Genomic DNA, 25,461 nt, shown 5'->3' with positions numbered 1-25,461 from the left:
ATTAAGCCCGCGCGCCACAACTACTGAGCTCGTGTGCCTCAAATACAGAGTCCACATGCCGCAAACTACAGAGCCCTTGCACTCTGGAACCCACGCACCACAACTACAGAGCTCATGTGCCCTGGAGCCCGTGTGTCACAACTAGAGAGAGAAAACCCACACGCACAACTAGAGAAATGCCTGTGCACCACAACAAAAGATCCCACATGCCTCAATGAAGATCCCGTGTGCCGCAACTAAGATCCTACACAGCCAAAAAAAAAATTAATTAAAAAAAATACAATTAAAAAAAATATGGTGTGCTCCTCCAACCAGTAACTCTCATTATAGCAAGAACATACCTGTGTTACTCTATTGCCAGTGGCTAGAAAACTAGCCTATCTCTAGTAAATGCTGTTTGTTCATGCAAAAATTGTACATTTTTTTCCATTTTAAAGTGCAAGTGCCAACTAATATAAGTTATTATATTATTATATAATAAAGGGATTACCAATTTACCAGCTTTCTCATCAATTTTATACAATAAGTGCTCTCATAATAATGATCAAAAAAAAATAATGATCTATCTCCAAACTTTTACAAGTTCCTATCTCCAAATTTCTTTTTGAATCAAAGATAAGATTACACTGTGTACAGCGATGTTTCAAGAGTAACTATGTTTTACTATGTCTTGATTCTTGGAAAACTAGTAACCTGTGAATGCTCTAAGACAGTGGTAACTGTTTAAGCTAGCATGTGACAATGAGGTATACCCATTCATCTTTTAAGACTCATAAAGGTATGAAACTTTTCTTAAATCCCTCTCCCCACTGCCAGAATTGACTAATCTACTTCTTCCTTTGGGTTCCACTTTACCCCAGATATTATCTGACCGAACCCTAGATATATTTCTATCATAGCACCTATTACATACACTTAATTATACTTCCTTACTTACATGTCTGTCTACCTACCAATTTGCCCTTCTGGATGTTTGCTTTCCCATACATTAGCCACACATACCTTCTTAAATTCAAATTTATGTTAACTAAAACTAAATAAAATTTAAAATTCAGTTCCTCAGCCTCACTAGCTATATTTCAAGCACTCAACAGCCACATATGGCTGGTGACTACCACACTGGATAACCCAGATATAGAATATTTCCATCACTGCAGAAAGTTCAATTGGACAGGGCTGTGTCTAGATTGTGTATGTTTTCTGAGGAACACAGTCTAGCATGCAGTTTGGCAGGAGCTATGCCTAATTCATTTCTCTATCGCAGCATCTAGCACTTACTAAACTCCCAGTAAATGTCTCTTAGGAATGACACTGGGTAACAGAGAGCTTGTCCCACCTTTCGTATTATCACAGCCCACCAGAGTCTATGCTCCATAAGTTCAATGTTCCTTATAGGCTAGAATCAGTATAATTACCCACCATCATCCCAACTTGTGGAAAGAGGTAGGAACCACAATAGCTAGAGGTAATGAGAAAGTCTTTGTTCAGTCCCTCTCCCCAAACCAAGGCTCCACTATTTAATGTAAGACTTGATAAAGAAGAAGCTTATTTCTTGTTTCAAGTTTGGCATGTAATTAAACTGCAGTTGATTCTAAAAGGAATTTCTTTCAAATACTGGAACAATCTTACAACTCGGCAGAAATAAAAACAGAGAGACACTGTTCAAAATTTATCACACTTTTGGGGACTCAAATCAATATATCCTCTCTATATAAAAAATATAAAGTACGCTCTTTATATTAAAAAATAGTCATTTGGCACATTTTCTGAACATCTATAAGGGCTAGGGGCTAAAGAAAGAGAAATAAATAAGTTCTAGTTTGGGCAGATAGAAATTTAAATTGGAATAATACAAAGCGTGAAGTGCTCTATGATAAGGGGAAATACCAGAAACTATGAAGAACACAAAGGACAGGCTCAGAATCCAGTGGTGTGATGTGGCAAAGGGTGGGGGAACCACAAGGGAGGCTGCTTAGAAATGAACCCAAGCTACATTTTGAAAGGAAATTAAAAGGTTGGGAGATAAAGAAAGGGCGAGAGGGTGTCACAAATAGAGACAACGTCATTGATGAAGGTATAGGAATTTGACTTGACAGTAAATGTCAAGTAGTTCAGGTTGGCTGGAACAATATGAGAAAGATAATTTGAGGCTAATGAGGCAAGCAGAGGCCGAATCACGAAAAAGATCTGCAAGCTAAACTAAGGAGTTTGAATTTTATCCTCAAAGCTATGGGAAACCTCTGAAAGTTTTAAAGCAGGAAAGAGGAGTGAAAGCTACATTAAAACTCACAGAGCAGCAGTATGAAGGATGATTTGGGGGAGGTGAGACAGAAGCAGGGAGACCAGTCAGGAAGTTGCTGCAAAAAGTGAAGAGACAGTATATTTTACCACAATTCTTTTTCAAAAATGGGAAAAAAAAAAAAAAGTGATGAGACAAGGCCCATCTGATGCAAATAGTTTTAAACACAACCTATTTTAAATGGGTCTCTCTCCATTAGTCTATGCCACCCAAAGCTGTAACACCATGATTCAATTATATAGCACAACTACAAAAGCAACTATTAAAGTCAGTTACATAAACTCTAAAATATCATACTCACTGTTTTTATTCAATAGCCATTCTGGACTTCAGACTAAAACTGTACATTTTTCTCTTTTTCACCGCACACAATCTTGGAAAACCACTTCAGCCAGCTGAGCACATCTGTGCAGTGTGCAACAAGTGTGAACAATTTAACAGGAGTTTAACGAAACACTGCCTATTCTTTATTGGAGAAAAAAAATTGATTCTAACATGGCAACATCAGGTTGCAAATTGACATTTTTTAATTAGCTTTAAAAATATGAACATGTCAATTTAAAATCCCATCTGGTTACATGGTACAGCTGTCCTGAATGAATATAACATTTTCAGTTATTAGGCACTTGGCTAAAGCATTCAGAACTGCCATGTGCCATCAACAAACAGCAAGAGTCACAAGTACAGTACTTAAAAACTACCTACATGGGCTTCCCTGGTGGCGCAGTGGTTGAGAGTCTGCCTGCCGATGCAGGGGACACAGGTTCGTGCCCCGGTCTGGGAAGATCCCACATGCCGCGAAGCAGCTGGGCCCGTGGGCCATGGCCGCTGAGCCTGCGCATCCGGAGCCTGTGCTCCGCAACGGGAGAGGCCACAACAGTGAGAGGCCCGCGTACCGCAAAAAAAAAAAAAAAAAAACTACCTACATGCTCACACTGGTATAAGAGGATTGCTTAGCCTGTCCCGGAAAGGTGGGGATATATGGGGAAATGGAAGGCACAATCTCACAATTTTAAGAAAGTAGCTTTCAGTTTACCTCCAATTCTCTTAAAAGACAATGGACTCTGATATCTTTGATCCCATAATTCCTTAGCCTAGAGAGCTTTACCTACCCTCCTGCCTTGAACCAATAAAATCTTAAGAGCCAAGGCTTTGGAACTGGACTAAAAGTGGGTTCAATTCCAACTCTACCTCTTACACACTGTATGAAATTAACACATTTCTTAATCTTCCTGAGACTCTACTTTCTCAGGTGTAAAATGATAATACCTAAACCTACAGAGTTGTGGTGAGGATGAAAGAAAATGTACATAAACTATCTAAAGAATATTTGGCTCATGTGGGCATTCACTAAATGGTTAACTATTTTTACATTCTCCTTTGTACCTTACTGTAATTTGTATAGAACAGTAATTATGCATGTACCTTAAAAGTTTATTGTGACAATTAAATGAATTAATACAGGTAAAGGGCTTAGAATAGTACCCGGCACATAGTAGGCAATCATTAACTGTTAGTTGCTGTTGTTGTTACTACCAACACTGAATTACAACTTATCTGCTGTCTTCCTCCACATTAATATTTAGCATAAAACCTCAATAAACATCTGCTGACCAGCTGAATAAATAATGGATGACTGGTTGAATGAATGAACTGAAGATATCACAGTTCTGTGACAAGAGGAACACCTCTCTGAATTTATCATACAATCTTCACACAGCAGCCATTCAATAAGAATGTATTGTGAAAAAAAAATTAGAAGTTAACTTGTATAAAACGAATCAAGAGAGATGATTTTCTTCTGTCCAGTAAATAAGTGTAGAAATAAAAATCAACACTGATACATTCCTTTAAAAAAAAAAAAAGAATGTATTTTGAATTGATTAATCACACCAAGAACTGATTAATCCAACCAAGCCTATGTGGTAAACAGGGAAAGTATTCTTGTAGGTCTGTCTCACAGATAAGAAACAGTCCCAGAGTGAATAAAGGTTAAGATCACTCAGCTAGGACAGAAACAAGAATCCCCTTTGGTCTCTCAGAAACTAGTACTAGATTTTCTTCTACTAGGGCTTACTCTCTTTCCATATTTTAAACATTACCTATGAGACTGGTCAAGTTTTTCCATACTCTGTGGTTACAGGAAGAGACCGCTGAGTCAGAAGATACTACCAACGAATGATGCAAGGGTGAAGAAGGAACATGACCAAATAAGGAGAAAGTGTCTCTTCTTTGAGAGAGAAGGAGCAAAGACCTGATTTTACGTGACCTGAAAATAGACAAAGCAACTAAATCTGAAACTAACAAGAGAATAAAGCCCTAACTATGAACCAATAAGGACAGAGGGTGCTTATAGGGTCAAATATGAAAGGCAGTATGAGGGTTACAGGTACTCATTCCTTCCTGTTGAAAGCATGACTAGGTACAGTCTTTTGAGAGAGTATTTATTCTTTCCTTTAACAAATATTATATTTATTGAGTCCCTGCAATGAACTAGAACAACTTGACAGTATATAGCAAGAGCCTTAAAAATAGTATACCTTTATCCCAATTACTGTATTCCTAAATTTTTTATCTGAATAAAGCTAACAAAAAATACAGACCAAAATTTACAAAGATGCTTATCCCAGTATTATAATATCCAAAAATGGAAAGTAACTTACATGTCCAACAAAAAGGTTATGAGTAAATAAATCACATCATGCAATGCATAGTCATAGATACTGAACAAAAAAATTTGACACTGAAAAATGCTTATAACCTAATATTAAATTAAAAAGCACTCCACAAACAGTATATATAATGATCTTTATATAAAATAGGAAAAAAACTTTTTTAAATGCTGAAAATTTTTAAAGTTTATTTCTGCATGGTAGGACGTAGGAAGAATAGGCTATAGGGAGATGCTGCCAAGTTTTCCAATTTTCCATAATAGGCATTTTTCAAAAAACCACAGGGTGGAGGAGATTTACAGAAGAAAAGTCAGAATATTAAATACTATCAGGATTGATCAAGATCTTTGGACTCTCTGCCAGGTGAGAAGAATATAAAAGGCATATTATTTCTATACAGAAGGATTGCGTTAATCCTAGTGAGAACTAACAAAACTACAAGGGTGAAACACAATGGGAGAGCAATAAGAAGGAAATCCAATCAGATTCCCAGGAGGTCACTTTCATTTCCAGAATGTCTGTCAACAGCAAAGTCAAGTTCAATGAGTGAGGTGAGGACTGAAGCTTGATGACTGGAAGAAGATGGCAGAAATCCAGCTAATACCTAGTGCTAAAATCTGTGAGTTCCTTGATGGCATGAAACCAGTCAATTACCATACAGTGTTTTAAAGACCATGACAGAAGCCAGCAAAAAGAATGTGGCAAAATAGTCTAGAGAGGGTCCACAAAGGCTTTCTGAAAGACGACTCATTTAAAGGAAAAAGGAATGAACCTGGAGAAGGGGAGAAGGGCATTCTAGGAAAAAGGCACAGTCTAGAGAATAGAAACAATTTAACAATTTATCTGGGGAAATGATATTCATTTCAGTGTTGCTAGAGTACAAAGTGCAAGGCGGGCAGTGGTGAAAGACATGGTTGCAGAAGTCATCAGGGGCCTGTCCCAAAGGACCTGAATGCCTGATGTACTATAGCCAAGCAGCTGCACATGAACCAATCAACAAGGGTGCCAGTCCAGTAGGAGATAACTCCAGCAGAAGAGACAATTAGGTAGCATTATGGTAAAGATAAGTAAAAGGTGGTTAGCACAGAGTAGGAGCAAACAATTCAGCCTGGGGGCTCATATAAGGCCTCTGAGAGAAGGTGCCAAAGTTGAGACACAAAGGAAAAATGGGTCTAAGGGCAGCAACATTCAAGATGGTAGCACACTACTGATACAAACTCTGGCCTGACACAAACTCTGCAAATCAGAGCACCAGCCCCCGCAAGACTTCCAAAGGGGGACCCATTTTCATCAGCAGAATGTAAGCTCCAAACGCTTTGTCTTGTTCACTGCCATGTCTCCAATACTAAAAACAGTGAACATGAAAAAGGTGCTCTATAAATATTTGTGAAGAAAAAGAAAAAGAGAGAGGGGGATTTGCTGTTATATTAAAAAGCAATGAGGGGGCTTCCCTGGTGGTGCAGTGGTTGAGAGTCCGCCTGCCGATGCAGGGGACGCGGGTTCGTGCCCCGGTACGGGAGGATCCCACATGCCCCAGAGCGGCTGGGCCCGTGAGCCATGGCCGCTGAGCCTGCGCGTCTGGGGCCTGTGCTCCGCAATGGGAGAGGCCACAGTAGTGAGAGGCCCACGTAACGCAAAAAAAAAAAAAAAAGCAAAAATAAAAATGAATGAGGGGACTTTCCCTGGTGGCGCAGTGGTTAAGAATCTGCCTGCCAATGCAGGGGACATGGGTTCAAGCCCCGGTCCGGGAAGATCCCACGTGCCGCGGAGCAACTCAACCCGTGTGCCACAACTACTGAGCCTGCGCTCTAGAGCCTGTGAGTCACAACTACTGAGCCTGCACGCCGCCAACTACTGAAGCCTGCACACCTAGAGCCCATGCTCCGAAACGAGAAGCCACTGCAATGAGAAGCCTGCGCACAGCAGCAAAGACCCAACACAGCCACAAAAAAAAAAAAAAAAAAAAAGCAGTGGGGGTACTTCCCTGGTGGCGCAGCGAATAAGAATCCACCTGCCAATGCAGGGCATATGGGTTCAATCCCTGGTCTAGGAAGATCCCACATGCTACGGAGCAACTAAGCCCGTGTGCCACAACTACTGAGCCCACATGCCACAACTACTGAACCCTGCACTCCTAGAGCCCATGCTCCACAACAAGAGAAGCCACTGCAATGAGAAGCCCACACACTACACTGAAGAGGAGTCCCCACTCGCCGCAACTAGAGAAAGCCCATGCACAGCAACAAAGACCCCAAGCAGCCAAAAATAAATAAATAGATAGACAGATAGATAGATAAGCAAGTAAGCAATGCGAAATTCATAACAGTCAAAAGGTAGAGGCAATCTAAGTGTTCACTGACAGATGAACAGATTTTTTAAAATGGTATATACATAAAATGGAATATTATCCAGCCCTAAAAAGGAAATTCTGACACATGCTACAACATGGATGAACCTTGAAGACATTATGCTAAGTGAAAGCCACTCATAAAATGACAAAAACTGTATGATTCCACAGTGACAGAAAGTAGAATCGTTGTTGCCGAGGGCTGGAAGGAGAGGAAAATGGGGAGTTACTGTTTAATGAGTTTCAGTTGTGCAACAGGAAAAATGTTCTGGAGATAGATGGTAGGATGGTTGCATAACAATGTGAAAGTACTTAAATGTCACTGAATTGTACACTTTAAAATGGTTAAAATGGTAAATTTTAACATGTGTATATAAATATTTCACCACAATTTTTCAAAAATTACAAAATGCAAAAAAGAGTTACTTAAGGATAAAAAATGGGGAAAATAAAAGAAATGGAAAAAAGGATAAAGAAGTAAAACTCTGAAGACTAAGGCCAACCCTTAGGAGCTTGGAGCCAAAGGAAAACAGCAATATCTCCCCCATCCCTCCCTTCAATTGCCATTTCCATCCACATCCAATTTAGTAATTTTACATGCAATTGAGTCCTAATTAAAACAAATACTAGGCATAGAACCCCCAAAGGGCCACAAACAAGCAAATCCATGGATAATCTGAGAGATGTGTTATGAAAGTGGTCTCATTGACTTAACCTTGTTAATTGGTAGTAACAGCAAAACAACTATCATTTACTTGAACAGCTAATATGCATGGGGCCCTATGGTTGGAGCTTTATAAACATTATCTCTAATCATAACAGTAACCCTGAAAGGTAAATATTACAATTTTGTTTTCATACCGACTTATCTAGGATGATATAAATGGTAAAGATGCAATGTGAATCTAGGTCGATCTGATTCCAAAACCCTTGAGGAGTGATCAACTGTTGTCTAAAAAAAAAAACAAAAAACCAAACAACAACAAAAATGCTACCTTCTTCCCAAGCAGGTACCTCTCCTGTGTTAGAACCAGGGCCTAGGCCCCTGACCTGTCCTCCCCTCCAGCTCTGCTAGAAGTTACCAGCTAGGAGTACCTAGATTGAGTCATTACCAAGTACTTTTCTAGGTAATCCCCAGTCGCCAGAGATGCGGATGCTCTCAACACTGAGCCACTATACGAGAAAAGAGGAGAGGCTCACCACAGGTCTTTCAGACCCCAAATTGACCAAGCAGGACAAAGACACTTAGGACATTTGTTTACAATGTTTCCTCCAGGAGCACAAAAACACTCCACTGGCACTGCCCAAGATATTGCTACTGCTTAACAATGCTTCACTGATTAATAACCCTGACTCCCTTTCCTCCCCCAGACCACCCCTAGAAATCATTACCAGCTCCAGTCTCCTTCTGGCCGGTTTACCTCATCCTCTCCCACTCCCAGCACCACCAAGTCCAATGGGTAATTTAAATAAGATCTTTTATTCCTCCATATACTTTAAAAACATTCCAATCCTGTGGCCCATTCCTCTACCTAGCTCTACTGGGTGATCTACAATACTATCCAATGAACAAAGAGTTCTCAGAGATTTCCAAATGCATTAAATAATTTACTCCTACAGCAACTCTGAGAGATTACTATTAATATCTCCATGTGACCAGGACTTCCCTGGTGGCACAGTGGTTAAGAATCTGCCTTCCAATGCGGGGGACGTGGGTTCCATCCCTCATCAGGGAACTAGATCCCACATGCATGCTGCGACCAACGGTTTGCATGCCAAAACTAAGAAGCCCACAAGCTGCAACTAAGGAGCCCACCGGCCACAACTAAGGAGCCCACCAGCCACAACCAAGGAGCCGACAAGCCACAACTAAGGAGCCGATGAGCCGCAACTAAGGAGCCCATGAACTGCAACTAAGATCCGGTGCAACCAAAATAAATAAAAATTTTTTTTAATTCACTTAAAAAAAAAATCTCCATTTGACCAAACTGACTCAGTTTATTCTAAAAAATTAAGTAGCAGAAAATATCCACCAGAAAAAAAGGCCACCTTTTCAGGTATCTTTTTCTGTTTGTTTTTTTTAAGCCAAGAACCTTTCTCAAAAGTTTCTAGTAGCATTCCTGTCATGTCTCCCTGGCCAGACTTTGGGCACATACTCGTTCCTAAGTCATTCACTGGCAAGAGGCAAGGGATTACCATGACCACTTGACAAATTAATTCTTTGAGTTGTAATGAAAGTTGGCAAACACACAACCACCACAGTGCCCATCACCTCAAGGACACAAATATGAAACAATGAGGGAAGCAGGCTGCCTCCAGACCCCTCTTAGTACGCTTTCTTCATGTCACAGGGACCTGAAGACTCAAGGGGTCAGAACTGCTGGCCTGGGGAAAAGAGAACAGACTAGAGTCCAGAGTCTGTGGAGCGTGCTCTAGAAGAGGATCTAGAGTCTTTAGTTTTAGTAAAAGTACTATACTAATACTAGTTCTACACTATACTATACTATACTATACTATACTAATACTAGTTCTAAACTTAAATCCTGCTGTGTAGGCTTTGCTAAGGGACTACCTCTCCCCAACCCTCAGTTTCCCCTTTAGTAATAAGAGACCACCTAGATAAGTGTTTTCAAACTGGTCTTCAGAGAATTAAGGGTTATGAAAAGGTATCCAGGACCAGAAGTAAATAGAAGGGGGATACGAAGGAGTAGTGTTTTAAATCCCACTTAAACTAGAATAGCTCTCATTCGATCTCTTTGTATTGAGCCTCGTAATAATTGGTAGAAAAAGGGTTCTAGCACTGAAAAAAAAATTTTTTTTAATTCACTAAACTAGATGACCTTCCTTCTAGGTTAACATTCTATTTTTCAATGAAACAGGTTATCAGCTAAACAATCCCCCATTAATCACTTCACCATATTTCACTAAAGTTATGAATGACCTTCACACTGATAAGTCCAATGAACAGTGCTTATTTTTATTTGATCTTTCAGCATCATTTAGCACTGTTGTTCATTTCCTCCTAATTGAAACCCTTGGCTTCTGAACATTACATTCCCCTAACTTTCCTCCTACCTCTCTATCTGCCCCTTCTCTGCCTGCTTTCCAAGGTTATCCTCTTCTGCCCAGTGGTTAAATGTTAAAGACTATACTATTCTCTATTCTTTTCTCACTCTATTCTCTCTCCCTAGACAATCTAATCCACATCCATGACTTTACTCACCATCTAACTGCCAAACATACAACCAATTTTCCTCTGGCCCTTACCTTTCTCTAAGTTCCAGGCACATTTATCTAACTGCCTACTCAACATCATCACTTGGATGTCTTAAAGTCACCTCAAATTCAACATGTCCAAAACTGAATTCATAATACTCCATTCCCAAGCCAGTCCCTTTCCAGTGTCCTCATTTCAGTGAAAGGTACTACCATCTACCTCCTAGTGATTAAGCCAGGCACTGGGAGCCATCCTTATCACTTCCTTCTCCTTTATCCCCAATATATAATCCATCACACAGTTCTAGCAATTCAACCTACTAAATACATCTCTTACATTTCTCCTCATCTCTGCCTACCATCCTCCTCATCCAACCTACCATCTGGTCTCTTACATGGACCATATCTGTGCAAGAGCATCCCTGCACTGACTGATACTCCTCTATAATCTTTTCTCTACATCTCAGTCATAGTGCTGTTTTCCAAATTCAGATCTTGCAATTCTCCCTTGCATAAAACCCTTTAATGTGAAGCCCTAGACACAGCCATCAGACAAGAAAAATAATAAAAGGAATCCAAATTAGAAAGGAAGGAGTAAAACTGTCACTGTCTGCAGATGACATGATACTATACATAGAAAACATCCTAAAGGCAGCACCAAAAAACTACTAGAGTGCATCAACAAATCTGGTAAAGTTTCAGGATACAAAACTAATATACAACAATGAATTATCAGAAAGAGAAATTAAAGAAACAATCCCATTTGCCTTCATATCAAAAAGAATAAAATACTTATAAATAAATCTCACTAAGGAGGTAAAAGAACTGTACTCGGAAAACCATAAGACACAGATGAAAGAAACTGAAGACAACACAAAGAAAGAAACTGTGTTCATGGATTGGAAGAATTAATATTGTTAAAATGACCATACTATCCAAGGCACTCTACAGATTCAATGAAATCCCTATCAAAATACCAATGGCATTATTTACAGAACTAGAAAAAATAATTCTAAAATTCATATGGAAACATAAGATCCCAAATAGCCAAAGCAATCTTGAGAAAGAAGAAGAGAGGTGGAAGTATCACACTCCCTAGCTTCAGACTATACTATAAAGCTACAGTCATCAAAACAGTACAGTGCTGGTACAAAAAAAGATATATAGCTCAAAGGAACAGAATAGAGAACCCAGAAATAAACCAGCACACTATGGTCAACTAATCTATGACAAAGGAGGCAAGAATATACAATGGGGGAAAGACAGTCTCTTCAATAAGTGGTGCTGGGAAAATTGACAGCTACATGTAAAAGAATAAAATTAGAACATTTTCTCACATTATGTATTTACAAAAATAAACTCAAAATGGATTAAAGACCTAAATGTAAGGCCAGAAGACTCCTAGAAGAAAACATAGGCAGAACACTCTTTGACATAAATTGGAGAAATATTTTTTTGGATCTGCCTCCTAAGGCAAAGGAAACAAAAGCAAAAAAACCTTAATGTGACCTAATTAAACTTAAAACCTTTTGCACAGCAAAGGGAACCATCAACAAAATGAAAAGACAACGTACTGAAGGGGAGAAAATATTTGCAAATGATATAAACAATAAGGGGTTAGTATCCAAAGTACATGAACAGCTGATACAATTCAATATCAAAAAAAACACCTGACTTAAAAATGGGCAAAAGAACTGAATAGACATGAAAAGATGCTCAACATTGCTAATCATTAGAGAAATGCAATCAAAACTACAGTGAGATATCACCTCACATCTATCAGAATAGCTATCATAAAAAGACCACAAACAACAAACATTGGCAAGGATGTGGAGAAAGGGGAACACTTGTACACTGCTCGTGGTAATGTAAATTGGTGCAGCCACTGTGTAAAACAATATGGAGGTTCCTCCAAAAACTAAAAATAGAAGTACCATGTGATCCAGCAATTCTACTCCTGGGTATATATCTGAAAAAAACAAAAACACTAATTTGATAAGATTCATGCACTCCAACGTTCACAGCAGCATTATTTACAACTGCCAAAATATGGACGCAACCTAAGTGTCCATCAACAGAGGAATGGATAAAGAAGATGTGATATATATGTACAATGGAATACTACTCAGCCATAAAAAAGAATTTGCAGCAACATGGATGGACATGAAAGGCATTATGCTTAGTGAAATAAGTCAGAGAAAGACAAATACTGAATGTTATCACTTATATGTGGGATCTAAAAAATAAAACAAATGAATATAACAAAACAGAAACAGACTCACAGATATAGAGAACAAACTAGTGGTTACCAGTGGGGAGACAGAAACGGGGAGGGGTAAGATAAGAGTAGGGGACTAAGAGGTACAAACTACTATGTATAAAATAAGTAAGCTACAAGGATGTATTGTACAGCACACGGAATACAGCCAATATTTTATAATAACTTAAAAAAAACTCTTTAATGGCTTCCACTTATTCTTAGTATAAAGAAAAACATCAGGGACTTCCCTGGCAGTCCAGTGGTTAAGATGCTGCACTTCCACTGCAGGGGGCATGGGTTCAATCCCTGGTCAGGCAACTAAGATCCTGCATGCTGCGTGGCGCAGCCAAAACCAAAAACCAAACAAACACAAAAAAACAAAGAAAAACATCAGGTCCTCTATGTTTTTCATTTATGTCCCCCCTCTAGCTCTATACTTTGTAGATAGGCAATCCTTATTTCATTTTCTCAAATATACCAAGCCCTTTTCTGTCAGAGGCTTTATATATGCTGTTCCCTTTACCTAGAAGACTCTACTCACCATCCCCACCTTGCCTTTGCCTAAAAAACTCCAATTCATCCTTCAGACTTCACATCCAATATCACTTCCTTAGAGAAGCCTTCACAGAACTTCCAGACTAGGTCAGATTCCCATATGATATTTACCCAGAGCAACACAAAGCACTAATTGGTAGTACTTACCTCAGTTATAATTTTATACATTGTGTGTGTATGATCATTTGATCAATGTCTCATCCACTAGACTGTAAGCTCCATAAGTTTATGGGAACTATATCTATTTTTGCTCAGCACAGTATCTGTACTGCACAATGTTATACAATCTGAGCCAAGATTGGAGCCCAGATCTATCTGATTACAAAATTCAGGGTATTTCCAGTATATGCCACTGAGGATAGTGAACCACAAAGATTATTAGATTAAGCAGTTTTAACTAAAAACTAAGAAGGGGGATGAACTTGATGCTTCATGAATGTCTGTAAATCTCCAAGACTCCAAAAAGTGGGTTTTCCACATTATTAAAGAAGGTAGATTCTTCTTTCAAAACGTGATTCACAGGGGAGGCTGGAAAAGTGAAGACCTTAAAATTGAATTATTACTGCAAAGACATCCCATGTTCACTGACTGGAGGACTTAACACTGTTAAGATGTCAATATTACCCAAAGAGATTTACAAATTCAATACAATCTCTATCAAAATTCCAAAAGCCTTGGGACTTCCCTGGCAATCCAGTGGTTAAGACTCCACACTTCCAATGCAGGGGACATGGGTTCTATCCCTGGTCAGGGAACTAAGATCCCACATGCTGCTCAATGCGGCCAAAAACTTTCTTTTTAATTATTAAAAAAAAAAAATTAAAAACAAACTTTCAACAGCCTTTTTTTGTAGAAATGGAAGAGCCAATGCTCAAATTCATAAGGAATTACAAGGAGCTCCAAATAGCCAAAACAATCTTGAAAAGGAAGAAGAAAGTTGGAGAACTCTAAGTCTCAATTTCAAAATTGACTATAAAACTACAGTAAGCAAAACAGCATGGTACTGGTGTAAGGCGAAACATATAGATCGATGGAATAGAACTGAGTCCAGAAGTAAACCCATACACCTATGGCCACCTGATTTTTGGCAAGCGTGTCAAGATCAATCAATGGGGAAAGACTAGTGTCTTCAACAAATGGTGCCAGGACAACTGCATATTTACATGCAAATGAATAAAGCTAGACCCTTACCTCATACCATATATAAAAATTAATTCAAAATAGATCAGTGACCTAATATAAGAGCCAAAACCATAAAACTCCTAGAAGAAAACACAGGGGTAAATCTTCATGACCCTAGATTTGGCAATGGATCTTAGATATGACACCAAAAGCATGAGCAACAAAAGAAATGGATAAACTAGACTTCATTAAATTTAAAAACTTTTCTGCAAAAAAGGACATGATCAAGAAAGTGAAATGACAACCTACAGAATGGGAGAAAATATTTGGAAATCATATATCTGACAAAGATCTGGTATCCAGAATATATAAAGAATGTTTACAATTCAACAACCAAAATGCAAACAACCCAATTTAAAAATGGATTAAGAACTTGAATAGTTATTTCTCTAAAGATATATAAATGGCCAACAAGCACATGAAAAGATGCTTAACATCATTAGTCAATAAGAAAATGCAGGACTTCCCTGGCAGTCCAGTGGTTAAGACTCCATGCTTCCACTGTATGGGGCACAGATTCGATCCCTGGTTGGGGAACTAAGATCCCGCATGCTGCATAGCCCGGCCAAAAAAAAAAGAAAAAAAAACCTAATAAGAAAATACAAATTAAAACCATGAGATACTACATCACATCCACTAAAATGGTCATAAAAAAAAAGGCGAATATAACAAGTGTTGGCAAGGATGCGGAAAAATCTGAACCCTCATACATTGCTGGTGGGAATGTTAAATGGTGCAACTGTTATGAAAAACAGTTTGGCAGCTCAACAACTTAAGCAATTATTGTATGATCCAGCAATTCTACTCCTAGATATAGACCCCAAAGAATTGAAAATAGGTACTCAAACAATACATGTACCCACATGTTCACAGCAGTACTACTCACAATAATCAAAAGGTAGAACCAACCTAAATGTCCATCAACGGGAGAATGGATAAACAAATTGTGACATATCCATTCAATGTAACGTTATTCAACTATAAAAAGGAATGAAGCACTGATACATGCTACAGTGTGGATGAACCTCAAAATCACTATCTTAAGTGAAAGAAGCCAGACACAAAAGGCCACATATGGTATGATTTCATTTACATGAAATATACAGAATAGGTAAATCCATTGAGACAGAATTGGACTGGTGGTTGCCAGCGGCTGGGGGAAGGGAAGGATGGGGAATGACTACTTAATGGGTACAGGATTTCTGTTTGAGGTGATGAAAATGTTTTGGAACTAGACAGATATAGTTGTCAACATTGTGAATGTACTAAATGCCACTGGATTGTTCACTCTAAAATGGTTAATTTCATGTTATGTGAACTTCACTTCAGTCAGTCAATAAGAGAACACTCCCCTTACAAACACATCCCCAAAACTGAGTTATTGCCTTTTCTTCCCATAGCCCAAATTATAGCAACGGACAGAAGGCATTTCTTGATTCTCATCAGGAAAGAAAACAAGATCTTTAGGGAGCTGCCACAAATGAGAATATAAACAAAATTCTCAATTGCACTACACTAACATTAAATAAGTCCAGGTGGCTGTATCCATAGAATTAGTCTCACTCAGGAAAGCCCAGTGAAGGTACTTTTGCTAATACTCCTGTTGCTGGGATCCAGGATACAGGTAGAGACAAAGAGAAAACTAAAATACTGGAAAAAGTTTTAAATAGCCTTGTAGGCCTACATTTTTAAAAAAATGTAAAATACATTGGGAATTCCCTGGCTGTCTAGTGGTTAGGACTCCAAGCTTCCACTGCAGGGGGCCTGGGTTCAATCCCTGCATCCCGCAAGCCATAACACATGGCCCAAAAAAAAGTAAAGTACATTAAAAAAAAAAAAAATTAAGTGCAATGGGTACAAACAACAAATCTGAAAAGCTATCAACCCACCATATGCTAAAGACAAATGTATCTTTAATCAAAGAAAAACTGAAAGAAGTATTACATATCTATTAAAATAGCTGAAATAAAACACAATGATAATACTAAATGCTGGCAAGGATGCAGAGAAACTGGGTTTCTCATACACTACTGGTGGGAATGTAAAATTGTACAGCCACCCTAGAAAACAGTTTGGCAGTTTCTTATAAAACAAAACATGCACTTACTATACAACCCAGCAATCACACTCTTCGGCATTTATCCCAGAGAAATAAAAACACAAAAGCCTGTATACAAATGCTCATAGCAGCTTTATTTGTAATAGCAAAAGCCTGGAAACAACCCAAATGTCCTTCAACAGGTGAATGGTTAAATAAATGCCGGTACATCCATACAATGGAATTCTATTCAGCAAAAAAGGACAATATGATATGATACACACAACAATCTGGATGACTCTCAAGGGCATTATGATTAGTGATGTCAATCTCATAAGGTTATACACTATATGATTCCATTTATATATCATTCTCAAAATTACAAAACTAGTTTACAGATGAAGAACACATTAGTGATTGCCAGAGGACAGCAATAGGAATAGGCTGGAGGAGAGAAGGAGGTTTATGTGCAAATATAAAGGGGGCAGTACGAGGAGTTCCTTTGTGGTGATAGAACAGCTCTGTATCTTGACTGCGGCAGCTGTTACACAAGTCTATACATGAGATAGACCTATACACACACACACAAACACACAAAGCGATGCATTTTTAAAACAATGGTAAAATGAATGAATGAGGTCTGTAGTCTAGTAAATATACTGTATCAATGTCAATTACCGGTTTGTTTGGGTTTTTTTGTAGTACGCAGGCCTCTCACTGTTGTGGCCTCTCCCGCTGCAGAGCACAGGCTCCGAACGCGCAGGCTCAGCAGCCATGGCTCACGGGCCCAGCCGCCCTGCGGCATGTGGGATCCTCCCGGACCAGGGCACAAACCCGTGTCCCCAGCATCAGCAGGTGGACTCTTAACCACTGCGCCACCAGGGAAGCCCAATTACCTGGTTTTGACATTCTCTTCATTATATAAGATGTCACCACTGGGGAAAGTTGGAAGGTTACACAGGACTCTATGTCTAGTTCTGTAACTTCCTGCTAGTCTACCTTTCTTTCAAAATAAAAAGGGTTTTTTTGTTGTTGTTTTTTTTAAATAATACAATTAAACAAACATTTACTGGGCTTCCCTGGTGGTGCAGTGGTTAAGAATCCGCCTGCCAATGCAGGGGACTGGGGTTTGAGCCCTGGTCCGGGAAGATCCCACATGCCACGGAGCAACTAAGCCCAGGCGCCACAACTACTGAGCCTGCACTCTAGAGCCTGTGAGCCACAACTACTGAGCCTGCGTGCCACAATTAATGAAGCCCGCGCGCCTAGAGCCCGTGCTCTGCAACAAGAGAAGCCACTGCAATGAAAAGCTAGCGCACTGCAACCAAGAATAGCCCCTGCTCACCACTATTAGAGAAAGCCCACGTGCAGCAATGAAGACCCACCCAATGCAGCCAAAAATTAAAATTAAAAAAAAAATTACTGAATATCTACAATACATCAGGTACTATGTAAAGATATTCTGTAATGTAATATAATTCATCAAAAAACTTATCTAGTACAATGTTGTCTAAAACCAAATTTTTTTTCAATTTTGATATCCCTGGTTTATCCACTTTAAAATTAAGGTACTTTTTGCTGAGACTAATCTATTGATTTTCTCTAATACGGAAACTTCCTAACCTTAATTTATTATTAACATACTTAAGAAATATGTTATTACCTCTACATGCCAAAGCACTTTTTTTTTTTTACACCATTAACAAATGTATCAGGAGCTCACAAATGTATCACCAGCTCTCCTTTTTCCAGTGAGAAGAGCCTGAAAGGTGCAAAAAAACATGTAAGCTGGGGAAAAAGTCATTTCAGGAAAAAAGAAAGAAGAGTAAGCATGTTTGAACATATAGGAGGTAAAGTAGCTTCTTCAAGTATATCCATCCTGGGAAATGGGGGTAAACCAGACCACAAAGGAGGGCCTTGGCAGAAGATGCAACTGGTATAGAGAAACGAGGAGCCTCTGAGTCCTGAAAAGGGGGAAGAGGTTGAAACCTATCCTGCAACAGGAGTGTCTGCATACCTATGTGTTTAGATGGCCCAGGCTCCTACACGAAGTCCCCATTCCAGCCAGACATACCTGCTGGACTCCCAACATACCCACTGCTCTGCTGAGAAGTCTTTCCTGGTTACCCCAGCCAAAAGTGGCCTCCCTCTCCTCGGAGCTCCTATAATCACAGAAGTGCAGATTAATCCCACCTCTGGGAACTTACCCTGTACTACTTTAAACTATAGCTTGCACATTTATATATATATATATAAACACATATTATATATACATATATACATAAACGTATGTAAACATGTGTGTATGTATGTATGTGTGTGTGTGTGTGTATATATCTATTTTTGTTTGTTTGTTTTTTTGTCCACTCCGTGCAGCCTGAGGGATCTTAGTTCCCCAACCAGGGATCAAACCTGGGCCCACGGCAATGAAAGCGCCGAGTCCTAACCACTGGACCTCCAGGGAACTCCCTTGTTTTCTCCTTTTAAAAGTCATCCTTCTCTCCTAGGTTTCTAGGAAATTCAGAAGTAAATTTGTAGCTCACCTACAGCAAGTAGGGAGACACATATGTTATTCCATTTTCATTAGTACTGAATAACTTTTTTTTTATATTATTTTATTAAGTTACTATTGTAAACTACCCTAAATTCTTTGTAGAATGAATACAACAAAGACCACACAAATTTGGTAATAATATATCCCTAATAAGGATATTAAAATTATGGCAGAAATGGCAGAGTCAAACACTTGACCAGAAATGGCAAGTCAAACACTTAAAAGAAAAATCCATAAACCAAAGACCTCCTGATAAAGGAGGTCTTTATCAGGCCTCCTTCCATTACTGAAATGACCTTATTTTCATATCCGTATACTTTAACCAAGGGGGAAAAAGTGACACTTTCACTAATATGTATAAAGTAGATAACTGATGAGAACCTGCCATATAGCACAGGGAACTCCATTTTGTTGTATAGTAGAAACTAACACAATATTGTAAAACAACTAGGCCCCAATTAAAACAACAAAAAAAGTGACACCACACACTCTGGAAAATAAAAATACCTTTTTTTTGATAATTTAAGTATCCTCTTCTCTTTTGTGGTTATTGCTTTGAGGTTCAATGCTACAATCTTGGGAAGGACTATGATTCAAAACACTAAAAGGGAATATTTACAGCTGTATGACCTCTATTCACCTCTCTGACCCTCATCACAAGTGGGGATAGAAATACTTACCCTGAAGGGCTCTTTTGGAGATTACATAAGACAATATATGCAAATCATCTAGCAGGTCCTCAATAAATAGCATCATACGATTCAGACCCTGGTCTACCATTTAAATGGCTTGCTTCAAGGTGACAGTATTTTCGATCATAGAATGAAGTCTATAATGCTGAACTTTCTCCATCTGATGTCTTGCTTAATCTGGTTTTTGACTTTAAAGCTTATTAAAGGGACTTCCCTGGTAGTCCAGTGGTTAAGACTCTGCGCTCCTAAGGCAGAGGGCACAGGTTCGATCCCTGGTCAGGGAACTAAGATCCCACGTGCTGTGTGGCACAGCCAATAAATAAATAAATTGTATTTATGAAAAGAAAAAAAGCTCATTAAAAACTAAAGGTTTCAGGGGCTTCCCTGGTGGCGCCATGGTTAAGAATCTGCCTGCCAGACTTCCCTGGTGGCACAGTGGTCAAGAATCCTCCTGTCAATGCAAGGGACACGGGTTCAAGCCCCGGTCCGGGAAGATCCCACATGCCACGGAGCAACTAAGCCCGTGTGCCACAACTACTGAGCCTGCGCTCTAGAGCCTGCAAGCCACAACTACTGAGTCCGCATGCCACAACTACTGAAGCCTGCACTCCTAGAGCCCATGCTCCGCATCAAGAGAAGCCACTGCAATGAGAAGCCTGCACACTGCAACAAAGAGTAGCCCCCGCTCAACGCAAATAGTGAAAAGCCTGCACACAGCAATTAAGACTCAATGCAGCCAAATATAAATAAATAAATAAGTTTATTTTAAAAAAAAGGAATCCACCTGCCAGTGCGGGGGACATGGGTTCAAGCCCCGGTGCGGGAAGATCCCCCATGCCACAGAGCAACTAAGCCCGTGTGCCACAACTACTGAGCCTGTGCTCTAGAGCCCATGAGCCACAACTACTGAGCTTGTGGACCACAACTACTGAGCCCGTGTGCCACAACTACTGAAGCCCACGCGCCTAGAGCCCATGCTCCGCAACAAGAGAAGCCGCTGCAATGAAAAGCCTGAGCACCGCAACAAAGAGTAGCCCCTACTCGCCACAACTAGAGAAAGACCACAAGCAGCAACGAAGACCCAATGTGGCCAAAAATAAATAATAAAATAATAAATAAATTTAAAAAAGAACAAAAAACAACTAAAGGTTTCAGGACTTCCCTGGTGGTGCAGTGGATAAGACTCCACGCTCCCAATGCAGGGGTCCCGGGTTCAATCCCTGGTCAGGGAACTAGATCCCCCACGCATGCCGCAACTAAGAGTTCACATGCCACAACTAAGGAGCCCGCCTGTCACAACTAAGAGCTGGCACAACCAAATAAAATAAATAATAAAAAAACACTAAAGGTTTCGCAATTAAGACCCGATGCAGCCAAATAAATAAATATTTTAAAAAAACAAAACCAAAAAAAACTAAAGGTTACCTACTAGCAAGGTAGTTCTGCCAGAACCTGAGCAAAATATTCTCTGAGCACCAGTCAAGCCCATTTGCTAAGGCATTAATTCATGAAGGACCCAGGAAGCGGGCATTTACTGGGCTATTCAATGGGGCATCACCACCATACTATACACTACACTCACAACCGGAATTGCCAAAGCCTCTACTCTCTATATCTTTCATTATTTAATACTAATAAAATTGGGGAAATCAATGAAATTATGCCAAGAAGAGACTCGACGGTGGCTTCTGAAGCAATTCCAGGCCTGTCAGGTATTTACTTGATGTTCACCTCTATTGTTCACCTCAGCCAGACCCCTCAAACATTTCTAGTATATGTTCTGGAAGGCTCAGTCACATTTATTTCCCATCATAACTCAACCAACAATTTCAGCTTTTTCACTTGTTAACTATATGACCTAACTTCTGAAGACAACACTACTTATCTAATAGCTACCTAACAGGTAGTGCTATTAGCTAAGTAACTTTTAAAGGTAATTTACGTAGAATCTCTACATAATGTCTGGCCTAAAGAAAGTGTGCAGGGACTTCCCTGGTGGCGCAGTGGTTAAGACTCTGTGCTCCCAATGCGGGGGGCCCGGGTTCCATCCCTGGTCAGGGAACTAGATCCCACATGTATGCTGCAACTAAGAGTTCACATGCCACAACTAAGGAGTCCATGTGCTGCAACGAAGGAGCGAGTGAGCCACAACTAAGGAGCCTGCCTGCCACAACTAAGACCCAGCACAATCAAATAAATATTTTTTAAAAGAAAGTATACAATAAATTATAGCTGTTAGGGCTTCCCTGGTGGCGCAGTGGTTGAGAGTCCACCTGCTGATGCAGGGGACTCGGGTTCGTGCCCCGGTCCGGGAGGATCCCACATGCCGCGGAGCGGCTGGGCCCATGAGCCATGGCTGCTGAGCCTGCACATCCGGGGCAAAAAAAAAAAAAAAATTATAACTGTTATTACCATCATTAATAAGCATTCATGAATTCCCACTATTCTCCCAACACTGTGCTGAGCACTAGAGTGAAACAATAGGTATAGCTGCAGTCCCACTTTTAGAGGGTCTCTCAACAGTCTAGTTGAGAGAAAACAAGTTAACCATTATATATAATTATATAATTAAATGGTAAATTGTTTGGCATAGACTAAGTGCTGAAGGAGACTAGAAATTCACAAAAACTCTTTGAATCACACAGTCAGAAATTATTATTCTCATTTTATTAAAAAAAACCAGACAGAGAGAAAAAATTCCTGTTCATGTTCATAGAGATCATTTACGCATGTAACAAATTCTAGGCCATGAACTATGCTAGGTGCAGAAGAGAAATAGATCAGTTAAAACTCTTTCCATTGTAAATGACAGAAAATTTAATCAAAACTAGTTTAAGCAAAAGGTCTAATTACTGGCTTAATTAAATGAAGCCCAGGATTAGGGAAGCCTAGGTAAGAGCCTCTAATTCAGAGCTCAAGTCATCATCTCCATCTCTTTAGCCTTGCTTCCTCAATGTTGGTTCTATCATGAGCCAGAGTCCCCTCTTATGGTGGCCAAACAGCTTAGCATCTTCTAGTCCTTCTAGAAGCTAGCACCCTTCTAGTCCAGCAGGATTGAGAGAGGGTTTTCTATAGTAGCTCCCACAAAAGTCTTGAACATCCAGTTTAGAGAGGCTTAGAACATATTTTTACCCCTAAATCAATCACTGTGGCTAGAGGAATGTGATGTGCTGGTTAGCTTGGGCCTAGTTCAGATACACCAGGGCTAAGAAGTTCCTACCCAAACCACAAAAAAACAAGTACCTAAAACCAACATCTGAGGCCATTATCAAGCTAAAGAAGCAAATTACAAACGTCCACCACAAGGAACCCTGTGACTGTGCTCTCAAGGAATTTAGAATTTAGGGCAATGATTCATAAGTGCAAATGTCTGGTAGAAAAAAGGGTTAGAGTTATGGTTCCAATGGAAAAGAAAGAAACATAACTGCAGTACAAAGCAATAAGTGCTACAGCAGCTAAGTGTCACAGGATCCAGAAACAAAAGGCATTAAGGCCACCAGGGGACTCAGGGAAGTCTTCATAGAGGTGGTACTAACCAAACTTACTCCAGGTCAGGTAGCAAATCACTCAGCTACAAGAGTAGAACAAAGGTTTCCTGATTCCCTGTCAAGAGCTCCTTCCACTACTAGGTCCTAATGGTAGGAGAGGAAGATGGGTACTGGGGCATCAACGGAGGGGACTGCCACAGAAGCTCACTTAAATTAGCTGTCAAAACTGCTCAGCACTTAAATATACTGCAAAGGCCTTGTCCACATAAGCAGCAGGACTGCAAAGACTATGCCAACCCTACAGAAAGATGTTTCCGCTAGATACAGTCATGGTCCAAACATGGAACTAAACAATCCATCATTTCCCAGCATTTTAGCTTCTTTACCTACTACCACGCTGCCTCTTTCCACTATATGTATAAGGGTTGAAAGTTCAAAGAGCAAAGAACCAAACACACTAAGCTGAGACCACATTATCATATGACAAAACAGAATTAAAATTAAAACCCACAAAAATGACATTTCCACACATGCACTTTATGCTCATTGAGACAGCATGAGGTACCAAAAGGAGGTAGGATTTGGGGTCTACATCAGTCCCCACCAGTTACTAATTGTGTAACACCAGGCAAGTCACTTTTCTGACCTTCAGTCTCCTCACCTGTAAAATGGGAAACATGAGTATATTCTTTCTTCATGAAGCTGTTATAGGAAAAAAACAACACAGAGCAAGGGAAAGCACATGATCAAATTGTAAACCATTGTGTAAACATTACTGTTTTTTAACTCTTTGTGGAAAGATGTTTCAAAGTAGTATAAGACTTCTATAAAGACCAGAATCCTCAATGCTTCAAAATACAGGGACTACATTTCCTTCTGGACTTGGAAGATCAAAACTGTTTCCAGGAAAGGCTTATAAAAACAATACCACATTAAACGTTGGTGATTTGTTTTAAGAGCTGGTATGCAATTAAGAGGATTCCACTGTTTCACCAGGCTCTAGTGGCATCCAATTAAGTAATAATATGGGAGAGGAGCTTTAATTACAGAGGAAAACTTCCACAAGCCAGTGACAGGTGTGCAGGGCTCAAGCTGAGATCAAAATAGTTGATTACAGCATTAATTCCTCCCTCTCCTTTTTCCCAAAGACACTTAAGTTTGCATGCAATTAGTTGAAAAGTAAACCAGACCAAATGACTACCATCTTTCAAGCTTTATTACCCTTTATCATGTTAACATCCACCAATTGAGTTTTAAAGGATTAACACCAAAACAGATGGTTTCAATCCACAATAAGTAAGCTTCAGTGATCAGAAATGATAATGACCAAGTTGAATTTACACTCATGGCTAAGATGTTACGTTTCCCTAAATTGTGCCTATTGTAAATTGAAGTTATTTATTTTTCATTTTCATTTACTTTGTAAATAACCTCAAGAATAAAACCACATTTAAGGGGATGCATTTTTTTCTAACTTGTCTACTTTTCCTCCAAAATGTATAGCAAACCTCTTTCGTCCCTTGATTTAATCAATAAAAAATTAAGTCCAAACATCCAACATTTATTTTGCAGGTCACGGACAATCGTATTAGCAGCACCTGCATTAAAAGCCAAATTAAACAAAACCCAAAAATGGAAAAATAATTTTCCCACAAGTTTGATTATTCTAAGGTCCTTTCGGAGAGATGGACTCTTACAAATTAAACTGTTTATGTTTATGTGAACTCTAAACATGTGACAGGGCAATGATGATACCACAATGGCACCTATTTGTTGAAATAGCCCTGTTCAAGCAGAGTTTGCTCCTGACTGCCAAAGAAAAGAGCTCCAAGAAGGTCAGAACTCCAGATTCGGTGCTGGGAAGCAACTCCCGAGAAATATGTACACACTCACATGAGATGAGTCATTATGATAAGAAAAACACAGAATTTGGATTTAAGTATCTGTCATATACTCCATTCATTCAAGCAATTAGTAAGTGTTGGTGGTTCAAGGAAGACACATAAATGAATACAACAAAGTATTACAGGTTCTATGACAGGCATCAACACAGGAGAAACGAAGAAAAACAGTCAATTCTACCTGGAAAAGAAAGCAACAGCTTTATACAGGATGCGATATTGGTGCTAGATTTTTTAAAATACAATAAGGCTGTGTG

General features: G+C 39.4%; 1 protein-coding gene and 1 non-coding gene across 3 annotated transcripts in view; one reads left to right on the top strand and one right to left on the bottom strand.

Moving 5' to 3' along the window:
• FAM168A (family with sequence similarity 168 member A) overlaps positions 1-25,461 on the bottom strand; it is a 205,016-nt gene that overhangs the window by 151,194 nt on the left and 28,361 nt on the right. The gene's annotated exons all lie outside the window — the stretch shown is intronic.
• On the top strand, positions 20,027-20,099 carry TRNAR-CCU. The gene has a single exon. It is a non-coding gene; the product is annotated as a tRNA-Arg (tRNA).

Source organism: Phocoena sinus, chromosome 8 (genome assembly GCF_008692025.1).
Source record: "Phocoena sinus isolate mPhoSin1 chromosome 8, mPhoSin1.pri, whole genome shotgun sequence".
NCBI lineage: Eukaryota > Metazoa > Chordata > Mammalia > Artiodactyla > Phocoenidae > Phocoena > Phocoena sinus.
Note: the sequence above shows the minus strand (reverse complement) of the source record. Positions and strands in the feature narration are given on the sequence as shown.